This window comes from Carcharodon carcharias (genome assembly GCF_017639515.1).
Source record: "Carcharodon carcharias isolate sCarCar2 chromosome 27 unlocalized genomic scaffold, sCarCar2.pri SUPER_27_unloc_1, whole genome shotgun sequence".
NCBI lineage: Eukaryota > Metazoa > Chordata > Chondrichthyes > Lamniformes > Lamnidae > Carcharodon > Carcharodon carcharias.
In genome coordinates, this window is record NW_024470624.1 from 1,579,261 (window position 1) to 1,591,966 (window position 12,706).

At 41.6% G+C, this 12,706-nt stretch overlaps 1 protein-coding gene across 1 annotated transcript in view; it reads left to right on the forward strand.

Annotated features, from left to right (window-relative positions):
- The window catches only part of LOC121273703 (zinc finger protein 229-like), a 1,112,939-nt gene that overhangs the window by 293,130 nt on the left and 807,103 nt on the right, over nt 1-12,706 (forward strand). The window lies entirely within an intron of this gene.

Consider the following 12,706-nt stretch of genomic DNA (forward strand, 5'->3'; position numbering starts at 1 on the left):
CTGAAGACACACCAGCGAATTCACACTGGGGAGAGGTCGTTCACCTGCTCTGACTGTGGGAAGGGATTCTCTTGTTTATCTAACCTGCGGACACACCAGCGACTTCACACTGGGGAGAGGCCGTTCACCTGCTCTGAGTGTGAGAAAGAATTCAGTCAGTTATCCCACCTGAAGATACACCAGCGAGTTCACACTGGGGAGAGGCCATTCACCTGCTTCAGGTGTGGAAAGCTGTTCAAACACTCATCGAATCTTCTGCAAGACCAGCGAGAACACAATGGAGAAAGGCAATCACCTGCTCTGGGTGTGGGGAGGTATTCACTCATTCACCCCACTTGCTGAGACACCACTGAGGACACAGGTGATTATAGTGGTTGGATTCTGCTGTTATTGCTGCTGTTCATCACGTCCAGGACTGAACCATGTTCATTCTGACAATTGGTGACGTGTGAGAGGCAGAGGGTTTCTTTCTGCTGGACTGACCGGTCTCACAACTTTGCTTCCAGTGGGCTGATGTTCTTTGAACCTTATTGCAAATATATTGGTTCATATTTCATATGGATCATAATATCAAAGGATGTTTTAAAGGCAAAAGGTATTTTGTTTGCATTTCTGTTAGGAAGTTCCCTAAACGTGCCTCTTTGCCATGGAGATGGGCTGTACAGGTTAGAAGGTTTTTTTGTTAATTTATGTGGTTGTTTCTCACAGAAGAGTTACAGATTTAATCTTCCACAGGCCACTGTTCACTTCAGTTTGTGAGAGGGGAAAAGAAGTTGGACAATTTGCCCAGCTTTAAGCGAGAGGAAGAAATTCCCAGTGGTCCCCACGGTGTGAGGAATGAGGTTTTTTTTAAAAAAAATATTCTTGGGGAATATTGTGTTATTTTGTGAAGAAGGCTGTGTGTGTGACAATGATTTAATTCAACTGGGCAAATGTTAAAAGAAGACAGGTTCTCTGGAGGGTTTAAAACATAAAATGATAAAGGTGCTAGGTTTAAGAACATAAGATATAGGAGCAGGAGTAGGCCATTCACCCCCTCACGCCCGCCCCACCATTTAATAAGATCATGGCTGATTTGCCCCAGGCCTCAACTCCTCTTTTGTGCCAGCTCCTCATAGCCCTCAACTTCCCGATATTTCAAATGTCTATCTGCCTCCTCTTTAGATACTTTCAGTGATCTAGCCACCACAACTCTCTGGGGTAGAGAATTCTAGACATTCACTACCCTCTGAGAGAAGAAATTCCTTTGCATCTCAGTTTTAAGTGATTGTCCCCTTATTCTGTAACTATGTCCCCTAGTTCAAGAATCCCCCACTAGTGGAACCATTTTCTCAACATCTACCCTGTCAAGCCCCCTCAGAATCTTATATGTTTCAATAAGATCACCCCTCATTCTTCTAAACTCTAACAAATAAAGGCCTAACCTAATTAGCTGTTCTTGATAAGTCAACCCCTTCATCCCAGGAATCAGCCCCGTGAATCTCTTTTGAACTGCCTCCAATGCCAGTATATCCTTTCTTAAATACGGGGACCAAAACTGTACACCGTACTCCAGGTGCGGCCTCACCAACACCCTATACAGTTGTGACAAAACTTCCTTATTTTTAAACTCCAACCCCCAGCAATACAGGCCAAAATTCCGTTTGCCTCCTTAATTACTTGCTGCGTCTGCATGCTAACTTTTTGAGTTTCATGCACAAGAACACCCAGATCCCTCTGTGCTGCACTTTTTTGGAATCTCTCTCCATTTAAATAATAGTCTGCCTTTTGATTCTTCCTACCAAAGTGCATGACCTCAAACTTTCCTACTTTAAACTCCATCTGCCAAGTTTTAGCCCCGAGCTGTTCAAAGTCCCTCAGCAGAACCTCTTTCCTGGTCCTATCTATGTCATTGGTACCTATGTGGACCACGACAATTGGATCCTTCCCCTCTCACTCCAAGCTCCTCTCAGAAACTGCAGCCCAGAAGAGATGTCCTTAACCTCGGCACCAGGTAGGTGACACAGCCTTTGGGATTCTCTGTCTTTGCTGCAGAGAACAGTACCTATTCCCCTCACTATGCTATCCCCTATTACATTGCTCTTTTCTCCCCCCACTTGAATGGCGCTCTGTACCACGGTGCTGTAGTCAGTTTGCCGATCCTTCCTGCAGTCTGTGCCTTCATCCACACCAGGAACAGGAACCTCATATCTATTGGACAAGGGCGCTGGCTGAGACTCCTCCAAAGCTAAATTTTGGATCCCCACATCTGCCTCACTCACAATCACACTCTCCTGTCCCGGACCACGGGCCAAATTTGATGTAATTAATCTAAGGGATGTAACTGTCTCCTGGAACACAGTGTCCAGGTAACTCTTCCCCCTCCCTGATGTGTCACAGTGTCTGCAGCTCGGACCCCAGCTCATCAAATCTGAGCTGAAGTTCCTTGAGCAGCCAACACTTGCTGCAGATGTGATCACCATGGATCATACCAGTGTCCACCAGCACCCACATACTACAGCTCCAACACATCACCTGCCCAGCCATCTCTATTCTATTTAATTAATTAATTTGGATGTTAAATTTTAATAGTGAATTTCTTAACTGTGCTTTTCAGCTGTAATAACGACTTCTGATTTAAACCACTTGGCCAATCAAAAGAGATACTTAGCAATCACCAACTGCTTTCCTTTTGATGTCGCACTTCAGCTCAGACAGGTAGAAACATGTGCCCCTCTCACACTCTCCTCTAGGTGCTGCTGACTGCCTGTCCCAGGGTCCTCCTCTCACACTCTCTTCTAGGTGCTGCTGACTACCTGTCCCAGGGTCCTCCTCTCACACTCTCCTCTAGATGCTGCTGACTGCCTGTCCCAGGGTCCTCCTCTCACACTCTCCTCTAGGTGCTGCTGACTGCCTGTCCCAGGATCCTCCTCTCACACTCTCCTCTAGGTGCTGCTGACTGCCTGTCCCAGGGTCTTCCTCTTGCACTGTCCTTTCGGTGCTGCTGACTATTTTTTGAAAAAACATACTTTATTCATAAAATATCTTAAAGAACATTACAAAAGTTTTCAAAATTGCCATCACAAAAAGTGCAATCATATTCCAGTTTTCCACATAGATAATGAGGTGCTTCAATACAATCAATGAACATTCCGGACATTTCAACATGGTCATTACAGATAATCAGACTGTGCAATGGGATTCACGTTATCGACATAGATCATGTTGCATTCTGAGGTGCTTAAGTACAATTATGATACATGTATTATTCACTGCATACATTCAATGTGAGTCATACAGCCCGAGGGGTCTTATAATTCCCAGCCCTTTGGTGCACTATGGCTGAAAGGTCTTCGACTGTGACCTTTCCCCATTGTGCCTTTGCAGTAGCTGCTTCAAGCTTTAGTGCGTCCCTCAGCACGTAGTCCTGGACCTTGGAATGTGCCAGTCTGCAACACTCGGTCAGGGACAACTCTTTGCACTGGAAGACCAACAAGTTTCGGGCAGACCAAAGAGCATCTTTCACCGAGTTGATAATCCTCCAGCTGCAGTTGATGTTTGTCTCAGTGTGTGTCCCTGGGAACAGCCCATAGAGCACAGAGTCCTGTGTCACAGCACTGCTCAGGATGAACCTCGACAAAAACCATTGCATCTCTCTCCAGACCTTCTTTGCAAAGGTGCTGCTGTCTGTCTCTCTCGGGGTCCTGCTATTATTTGAATACTGTTGTGTCGAGGAAATTGATCTTTTCTTTATTGGTTGTGACTTGGATCTTTATAGATGGATGAGGATTATTAAGAATGTGGACAAAATCCTCAAATTCTGACTGGCTATGGTACCAAACTCCCCTTATATCATCTAAAGACCTATGATAGTGTAATGGTTTCCAGGGACCTTTTTTTTAGAAACAGTTTCCTCCCATTCTGCCATATATATATTCACGTATGATGGTGCAAATATTTTTTACTCATCACCATCCCTTTAACTTGAAGATAATCTTCTTTGCTAAATTCAGAATCATTTCTGGTTAGTCCTAGGTGTAATAATCAGATTATAATTTTGTCTGGTCTATCTAGTTGCAGATATTTCTCAAAGGCATTTTGAACAGCCAGAATTCCTCAATCAGTTTCTATATTTGTATGTAAACTGTCTATATCCATTGTGAATAGTATGCTATCTGGGGTTATGATTAGTGAATTCACTATTTCTACAAAACGACATGTATCTTGGACGTTTGTGGACTAAGAAGTTTAAATATGAGTCGATGTATTCTGCTATTTTGTGTGATTCACAACCACAATCCAAAATAATTGGTCTACCTGCAGGTATGTGGCCTGCTATTGTCCATGTATCTGGATGTTGATGTATTTTGGGAAGTCTGTAACTTTTTCATAGGTGTGGGTGCTGTCCCCTTAGATACTCCATTTGTTTCTGATTCATGTATTTGGAATTTTTAAGTCTTATCAGTACGTCTGTAACCTGTTTTTGTGTTTCTTGATATGTGGGTTTAGTCTATTCGGTATAGTAATTTGTACTGTTCAATTGTCTATAAGCTTCAAAAAGGTATTGTTGTCGATCCACGATAACAATATTGCTGCCTTTATCCGCTGGTTTTAGAACAATATCTGTGTGGGATGTTAATTACCCAAGTGCTTGTTTTTCTCTTCTCGTGAGGTTTTATTTATCCTTTCAATGGGGAATTGTCTTGCTTTCTGATTGGGTTGTTTTGATGAAATGAAATATTTTGGGGTTTATTTTACTTTTTGGTGGAATCCAGTCTGATTTGGGTGTAAATTGTTGCCTGTCTGAGATTGAGATGCTGAAAATGTCTCAAAGTTTAATTTTTCTGTAAAATGTGTCTAAGTCTGTTTGAATTTGTACATGATGCTATCTCACTACCGGAACTAAAGTTAAGCCTGTGTTTCGGACTTTTTCCTGTATTAATGTGGGTTTAAATGTTTTAGAAATGTTCATCATTGTTTCCTTTAGATTTAGAGGCTCCTTTTCTAGCGTTTGATTCCCTTTTAGGTTAAACACTTCATCCAGCTGTTGATAATAGAATTAGTTGTGTTTTGAATCTAATGGATGTTGTCAGATTCTACTCCAAAGGATATATTTGGTTTTACTGGGATATATATTTGTTCTTTAATATATTGGTTTAATTCCATGATTGTGTCCTTTGGCGATTGTGGGAGATTTTTACTTTAGTTTAGTTCAGGGATCCTGGTCTGGGCATTTGGAAATTTATTTTTCACCCTTTTTAATAGTATTTGAAGTAGTTTAATTGCGGTGAGAGGTGTTTGAGTTTGGTTATTTATTCCAACTGAAATTATTACTTGTTTAATGTTTGGGCAGCAGTGTAGTTTACCTAAGAACGCTGTCACATGTATACATTTGGCTGCTGGGATAAAATCAGTTTGAGTTACTGTACTGGGGCAATTTTGAATCCTGGAGAGGTTGGAATCCTCTATTATTAGTATCGGTTTCCCTGGGGTTATTGTCCAGATTCTATTTTTTTTTGGTTTGTGTTGAGGTGTTTTTTGACTGTGTTTATTGTTTTACTTTGTTGGCTAGATCTCCATTTCGATGTTGTGGTCAGTGAGTTAGATGATTCATATTTCTGGTCAGGTATTTGTATTTCATTGGTCTCACTACCTTCAGAGCCTTGAGCCACATCGGACCAACCTGTTGCCTGGATTGGGGTCTTTAATGGTTTCGCTTGATTCCAACTTGTCTGTTCAGGTGTCAAAAATATGTGGGGGGTGCAGGGGGAATCTCTGTATGTTCTGTGGGGTCTGTTCAGGTGCTCAGGATCAGCGAGTATTGCTCGATATATTCTGTTCGCCGGTCCCATCGGCGCTGTCAAGATGCTTGTTTCAATATTACTGGGACCCCCTCCCTGTGGCTGGAGTGGACCCAACTCCAGAAAAGGGGAATCCACAGTTTGCGTCCGAGTCACCGATGGTTTGATATTGTCTGTTATTCTCTGTAAATGTGGCTGAATCCAGTCTCCACCCCCCAGAGGCCCATGTATCGGGTTCATTTTTATTGGTTACTGCTCTGATCAGTGTTTTGGGCTGCATTCCCTTCCTTAGGGTACATGTTGGGGTCTGTAATTGACCTTGGGCCGATGGGAATTGTATTTTACTTTGTCTCACTGGGGTTGATGGTCTCGAATGGTTTCCCATTATTTCATGGTAGGTTGGTGGTCCCCTTGGAAATTTGATACGAAATGGATTGGTTGGGCTTTTTGTGGCTTTGGTATGAGGAGATTTTGTTGGAGGTTTAATATTTTTGGGTTTGGATGCTTCCATTACATGTTTTATGGTTTGATGTTTAATTGTTTCGAATTCCTGTTCTTGTAATGGAAGTTGTTTTGTAATTAAATCATCAGAATATATTTTTTTCACAGAACCATTCATTAGATTGACGGAGGCAATTGTGGAAGGACTGTTTGTGATGTCAGTTCTGGCTCTGATTTGTTTTCTGAGTCCGGACATATCTTCCTTTCTTGGAACAGAGAAAGTCTCGGTGTCACGAGGACTGCTCTGGAGAATTATTGTCTGAGGTGGATTTGTTGGATTATTTTGAATCCTTTTTGATGAAGCCTGACCCATTGAGTGCTGAGACCTTGGCAACTCAGGCTCTGGGGTTCCAGGCCCGTCTTCCAGCTGTTCACTGGTGGTGTGGTTGGAAGTGTGCTTCAGCCATTCGCGCTCTGGGACAGCGCCTCACCCTGACCCATCACAACAGGACACCTCACTTTCCAAAAGCAGGTGCAAGAGATGGTTTTTTCACTTTCATTAATTCTTCTGAACCTAAATTTATCTTTCAGGTTCTTTTTATTCCAGTTCAATGCCTTTGAAACAGCTTCCTCCAATCTATTAGTTTGAATGGTTTCCTTCTGTTTATTATCTAGTTCCTTTCGATTTGTTGTGGAATGTTCAGTGAGGATTCGTCTCATTTTGCCGGCCCAATTTTCTCAATTTTTTGCCAGTTTTTTTGTGGTTTCTTCTGTGAGGTTCGCAGGTTTTATTGATCATGTTAATTGTTCTGCTCGTCTCCTAATTCCCTTCGGGGCACCATCTTCTTCTTCCAATCACATTAAACGGTGTTTCATTTGAATCATTTTCGATGTTCGTCTCACTGACGTTGCAAAATTCACTTTTGCGTCAGTGGGAGCGGAGATGGAATTCATCCCCATTGTAGAGTTTGCCTTGCCTTCGAGGCCTGTCCAGGAAATTGATGAGGAGGTTACAGTAGGGAATTCAGGACGTGAGTTATCTGGTTCTGATTATATATTTTAAAAGGATAGAGAATAAAAGGAGACAAAAACGGAAATATGCTTGATAAATTTTGAGAAACTTTTTTGACCAAGATATTTTGTACATATTTGTATACTAAGAAACCAATTAAAATGGGACCCACACTTAAAATCGATCCAATCTGCTGCTAGAGTTTGTTATCTTTTCTGTTGAGGCTGGCTTTTTGTGTGATAAAATTCTTTTCTCCGATGGGACTGAGCTGCCCCAATATGGTTGAGGGTGTTATTCGAGGCTGTAGGTTTCTTCTGTTGAGGACGGTCCTTGTGTTTCAGAATTTGCTCCTTTTCTGAGGATGCTTTTTCCAGTCAGGATGATCTTGCCAGATCAACAATTCTTCCCCTTTTCAAGGATCTGTTGTCTTCGTTATGGAATCAAATAAAATAGCAATCGTCTTTTTGGTCTCCTTTGCTGAGGGTGACCTTCTGTGTTTCAAAAACTGCTCCTTTCCTGAGGGTGTTTGTGTAATGTTACAAAATTAACTGAAAATTATGCTGATGATACGATGGTTGAGAAATTACTTGGATTCAAGTTTCCTCCACTGAGGATAATTCACTGGGGCTTATTTACCCCTTCTGAGGTTATATTCCCAACACGTTTCACAATTTCTATTTCTCTGCCAATTTCTATTGCTTCGTCAGGGAAAAGTTGTCCACAAAATTCCAACTCTCAACCGCAGTGAGCAAAACAAACACTTCAGTGATTAAAAGTCTCAACGTGGAAAGGTGTGTTTTTGTTTCTTTTCATCTAACAGTAAAAGATTCAAGTTCTTACTGACTGGCTGATGACGAACAGCAGTCTCGGAAGATTCCAGAAAAGTCCAGGCTCCAAAGAAATGTTCCAGAACATTCAGGAAAGATTCAAATTCCAAACGTCATACTCATACCTGCAGTTCAAACAAACATTCTCATCAGCAGTCACATCACTCTTTATATTTATTTATTTATAGATATATACTTTTCTGCTCTTTAGTGACAAGGTTAGGTTGGAGAAGCTGGGATTGTTCTCCTTCGAGCAAAGGAGGTTGAGGGGAGATTTGATAGAGGTGTCCAAGATTATGACTGGTTTAGATAAGGTGGACAAAGAAAAAGTTTTGGGCAGGAGATGGGGGAGAATATGAGGAAGAATATTTTTACACGGCAAACAGTAATGACCTGGAACTCGCTGCCTATGAGGGTGGTGGATGTAGAGACAATGAACGATTTCAAAATAGAATTGGTCGGGCAATTGAGGGAAATAGACTTGCAGGGCTATGGGGATAGAAAGGAGCAATGGGACTGTTTGGTTTGTTCTACAGAGAGTGGGCATTAATTTGATGGGCTGAGGGGTTCCTTCTCTGTCAAATGACTCTTTGATCGAAAGAGAGAAAGTTCAGCTGCTCCAATCTCTCCAACTGGCTGAAATCCTTCATCCCTGGTGCCATTCTCGTAAATCTCTTCTCCACCCTGCAAGACCTTCACATCTTTCCTAAAGTGTGGGGCCCAGATATAGGGTTCCATTCTAGAGGGATAGAATTGAAAAGCAGTGAGGTTATGTTCAACTTGTTTCGAACCATGGTTAGACTATAGTCAGGATATAGTGTGTTTGGATTTTCACAAAGTATTTGAAATGATGTGAAAGACATGGTTATTCCACAAAATTAAGATTCCATCTTTATTAATGATGTTGATGTGGGGACTGAGTGTAATATATCCAAATTTGTGGACAATTGGCAAAAAAATGCATTCCTATAGCACCTTTCATGACCTCCTAAAGTGTTTTTCAGCCGATGAAGCACTTTTGAACTTTAGTCACTGTTGTAATGTAGGAAATTGGAGGTAGGGATGGGTAATCACATTTAATTTAAAATTCCATCACTTTCATATTGTATTCACTGTTATGAGTAACAAGGTCAAGGAAACCAATTTAACTCTCACATAAGACTTCCTGCAGCTATTTCACGCCCTGTAACTTTTCTTCATTAACAATATATTGATCTTGTATTAAAAGCCCAGTGATGAAACAGATAATTATTAAGTCATGAAATTCAGTTATACTGGGTTTTATAAAACTCAAGACACAGTGAACAACATTAGGTGTGATTCCGCCATTGGACAACATTTGCTAAACAATCCTGAATGTTCTGAGATTTCTGCTGACAACCAATTTAAGATTGTCAGTTGGGCTCGCAGTGTGACACACTCACGTGTACTGGAAGCGACATATATTAATACACAGGGCCCTGCTCTTTGCAGACAGAACATGGACACACTTTCACCTGTTTCAACTCAACAAAACAGATGACAACTGTGCTCTGGTTCCTTCCCCAGGTGAATGCCTTGACCAATCAGTCAACATGCCTGGTTTGAATTTAAACAAAGCTTGGCAGTTAACTGTCACTCATCAGTTGACTGCTGCATTCTCCATGGCAAAGCTTCTACCAGTCAGTGTCCACTATCCAACCAATCAGCACTCTCTTCTCATGAAGTATAAATTGTTCTTCTCTTTACATTTGGTATTCTTGCGAATGTCCTGATGAGTGCAAGATGAAAAGCTGCGACATCTCTCTTTTTTCTGCAATTACTGTTTTAATTGACTACCAGTCAGCAGCAGATGATTGAATAAGTATTGAGCTTTAATTGAGTGACAGTTAATGAATCAAAAGTTATTGTAAAAGAGTGAGTTTTATTTGCTGTAAAAATGCTGTAAAAACCTTAATTTCTGTGCATATAAACAATGTGCAATGAAGATAAATGTAAGAGAGATCTTCAAACTCTGAGTAGCCTCAAAATTTGAATCTGAATAAGGGATCGTATAGAATTAGATAAAGATAGTGTGAAACAGTTCTATTGTATTCCTGTCTAAGATAACGAGAGAAGATGGTAAGTAATTGGGGATTGAATTAAATTAATCTAATCACCAAATTGACCAATTGTCATGTTACAACAGGCCCAATTCTGACGTGAGGTAATGGTCACTTTGGGATAAAAGTAGAGGTTCTGAAGGTCTCCCTTGCTGGCCAAATACTGAAGACTCCTGAGGCCGAGTTCCAAGGAAATTACTGTCAGGGAAGGAGCCAGACTCCCGAGGCCGAACTCCACAAGAGTTACTGTCAAAGAAGGAGCCAGAGGGGGTTACGCTTCGACAGACTGATCACCCACATGAGGTTGTAAAAGTCAATGTCTTAATGTTATTAAGTAAACATTTTTCTTTTAATAAACTTCTTTTTAAATTTACTATCCAGAGAATTCTGTCTTTGCTTTAATTGGTTAAAGTCTTGTCTGAACCAAAGTGAATTTATTAAATAGTAAGTTGTGGGTGGCTGAAATCAATTAAGTTCCAGGTAACAAGATAATATAAATCTTAAATTTAAAAACTTGCATTTCTATAGTACCTTTCCTGACCACATGACATTCCAAAGTGCTTTACAGACAATGAAGTACTTTTGAAATGTCGTCACCATTCTGATGTAGGAAAGGCTGCAGGCAATTTACACACAGCAAGATTCCATGAACTGCAATGTGAGAATGAACAGATGATATGTTTTTAGTGATGTTGATTGATAAATATTGGCCAGGGTACCAGGGGTAACTCCCCACTTCTTCGAAATAGTTGTCATAGGAACTTATAAATCCACCCAAGATTGCAGACAGGGCCCTTGGCTCACATCTCATCCAAAGATAGGAACTCTGACAGTGCAGCACTCCCTCCGTGCTGACACTTGGAATGTTGGATGTGATTTTTGCTTTCAGGTCCCTGGACTGGAACTTGAATGAATAGCCTCCTGACTCAGAGATGAAAGAGCGATCCACTGAGCCATGGCTGATGCATTAAGGCAATAAAAGGTTTGATAGGGAAAGTTACTGTCAAACTAGTCCCCTTCCAGTATTTATCCAATATCTTTTTGCAATTGAGGCCATTCGGCCCATCATGCCTGTGTTGGCTCTTTGAAAGAGCTACTCAATTAGTCCCACTATCCTCCCCTTTCCACATGAGCCCTGCAAACTAGTCCCCTTCCAGGATTTATCCAATTCCCTTTGTTGAATCTGCTTCCACCCGCCTTTCAGGCAGTGCATTCCAGATCACAACACCTCACTGTGTGAAGATTTATCTTCCTCATTTCCCGTCTGGCTTTTATGTCAATCACATTCAATCTGTGTCCTCTGGTTAACAAACCTTTTGTCAATGGAAACAGTTGGTCTTTATCTACTTGATGGAAACCATTGACAATCTTGAACACCTCTATCACATCTCCTCTCAGCCTTCGCTGCCCTAAGGAGAACAACCTCTCCAGTGTGTTCACATAACTGAAGTTCCTCATTCCTGTCCCCATACTAAATCCCTGAACTCTTTCCAAGGCCTAAAAATGGGGTTAATTTCTCGAGAAATAGCATTGAGAAGCAGAGAAGTCATGTTAAACATGTATCAAGCCTTGGTTCGACCGGACTTGGAATAGTGTGAACAGTTCTGGGCTTCCATCATTATAATAAGGACAGAGAGGAATTCAAGAATGTGCAGGAAAGATTCCCAAGGACAAGAGCAGGACTGAGAGTGTTTAAGTTACAGCAAAGATTGAACAGGCTGGGGCTTTACTCTCTTGAAAGGGAAGACTGAGGACTGACTTGATCTAGGACTACGAAGGGAGGCAACAAGCTTTACATCATCATGTTATCACTGTCTGTACAGGATAGAAATTCAGAACTCATCATGTTGGTTGTAATAGATTATGTGATAGAGAATCATCCTCCCTCTGAACCTATAAATCTCCGTCCCCCACACACTCCCTCCAGACTATTGATTGCAACCCTAATTAATCCTACGATCCTCCTCCTGATTTTTCCAGAATTCTCCTCGTCTGAAGGGGGCGTCACAATCAAATCCAATGACTACCTCCACTAGAGCTATACCTTGAGTGCCCTACCATCCATTCTTAATTAGCACATTCGTTTAGATAATATCACCAACTTTAACACCTATGTGTTCTTTTCTGTTGGTTGTGACATCTTTTGATAATCTGCTTCTATCACTGCTTGTTTGTCCCTACAACCACACCAACCCCCTCCACTTCCCTCTCTCTCTCTGCCCTCCCGCCCCACCCTGACGCCCCCCCCCCCCACCCCCCCCCCCCACACACACACACACACACACACACACACACACACACCTTAATCCAGTTTATATTTCAACTCTTTCTTGGACTCACTCAAGTTCTGTCGAAGGGTCATGAGGACTCGAAACGTCAATTCTTCTTCTCCGCCGATGCTGCCAGACCTGCTGAGTTTTTCCAGGTAATTCTGTTTTTGTTTTGGATTTCCAGCATCCGCAGTTTTTTTGTTTTTAAATCCAATGACTACCCATCTGTACCTTGTGTCAGGGTGGGGTCACTGCGCCCACGAGCCCCGACTTTCCATCCCAGCCCCAGGTGTTT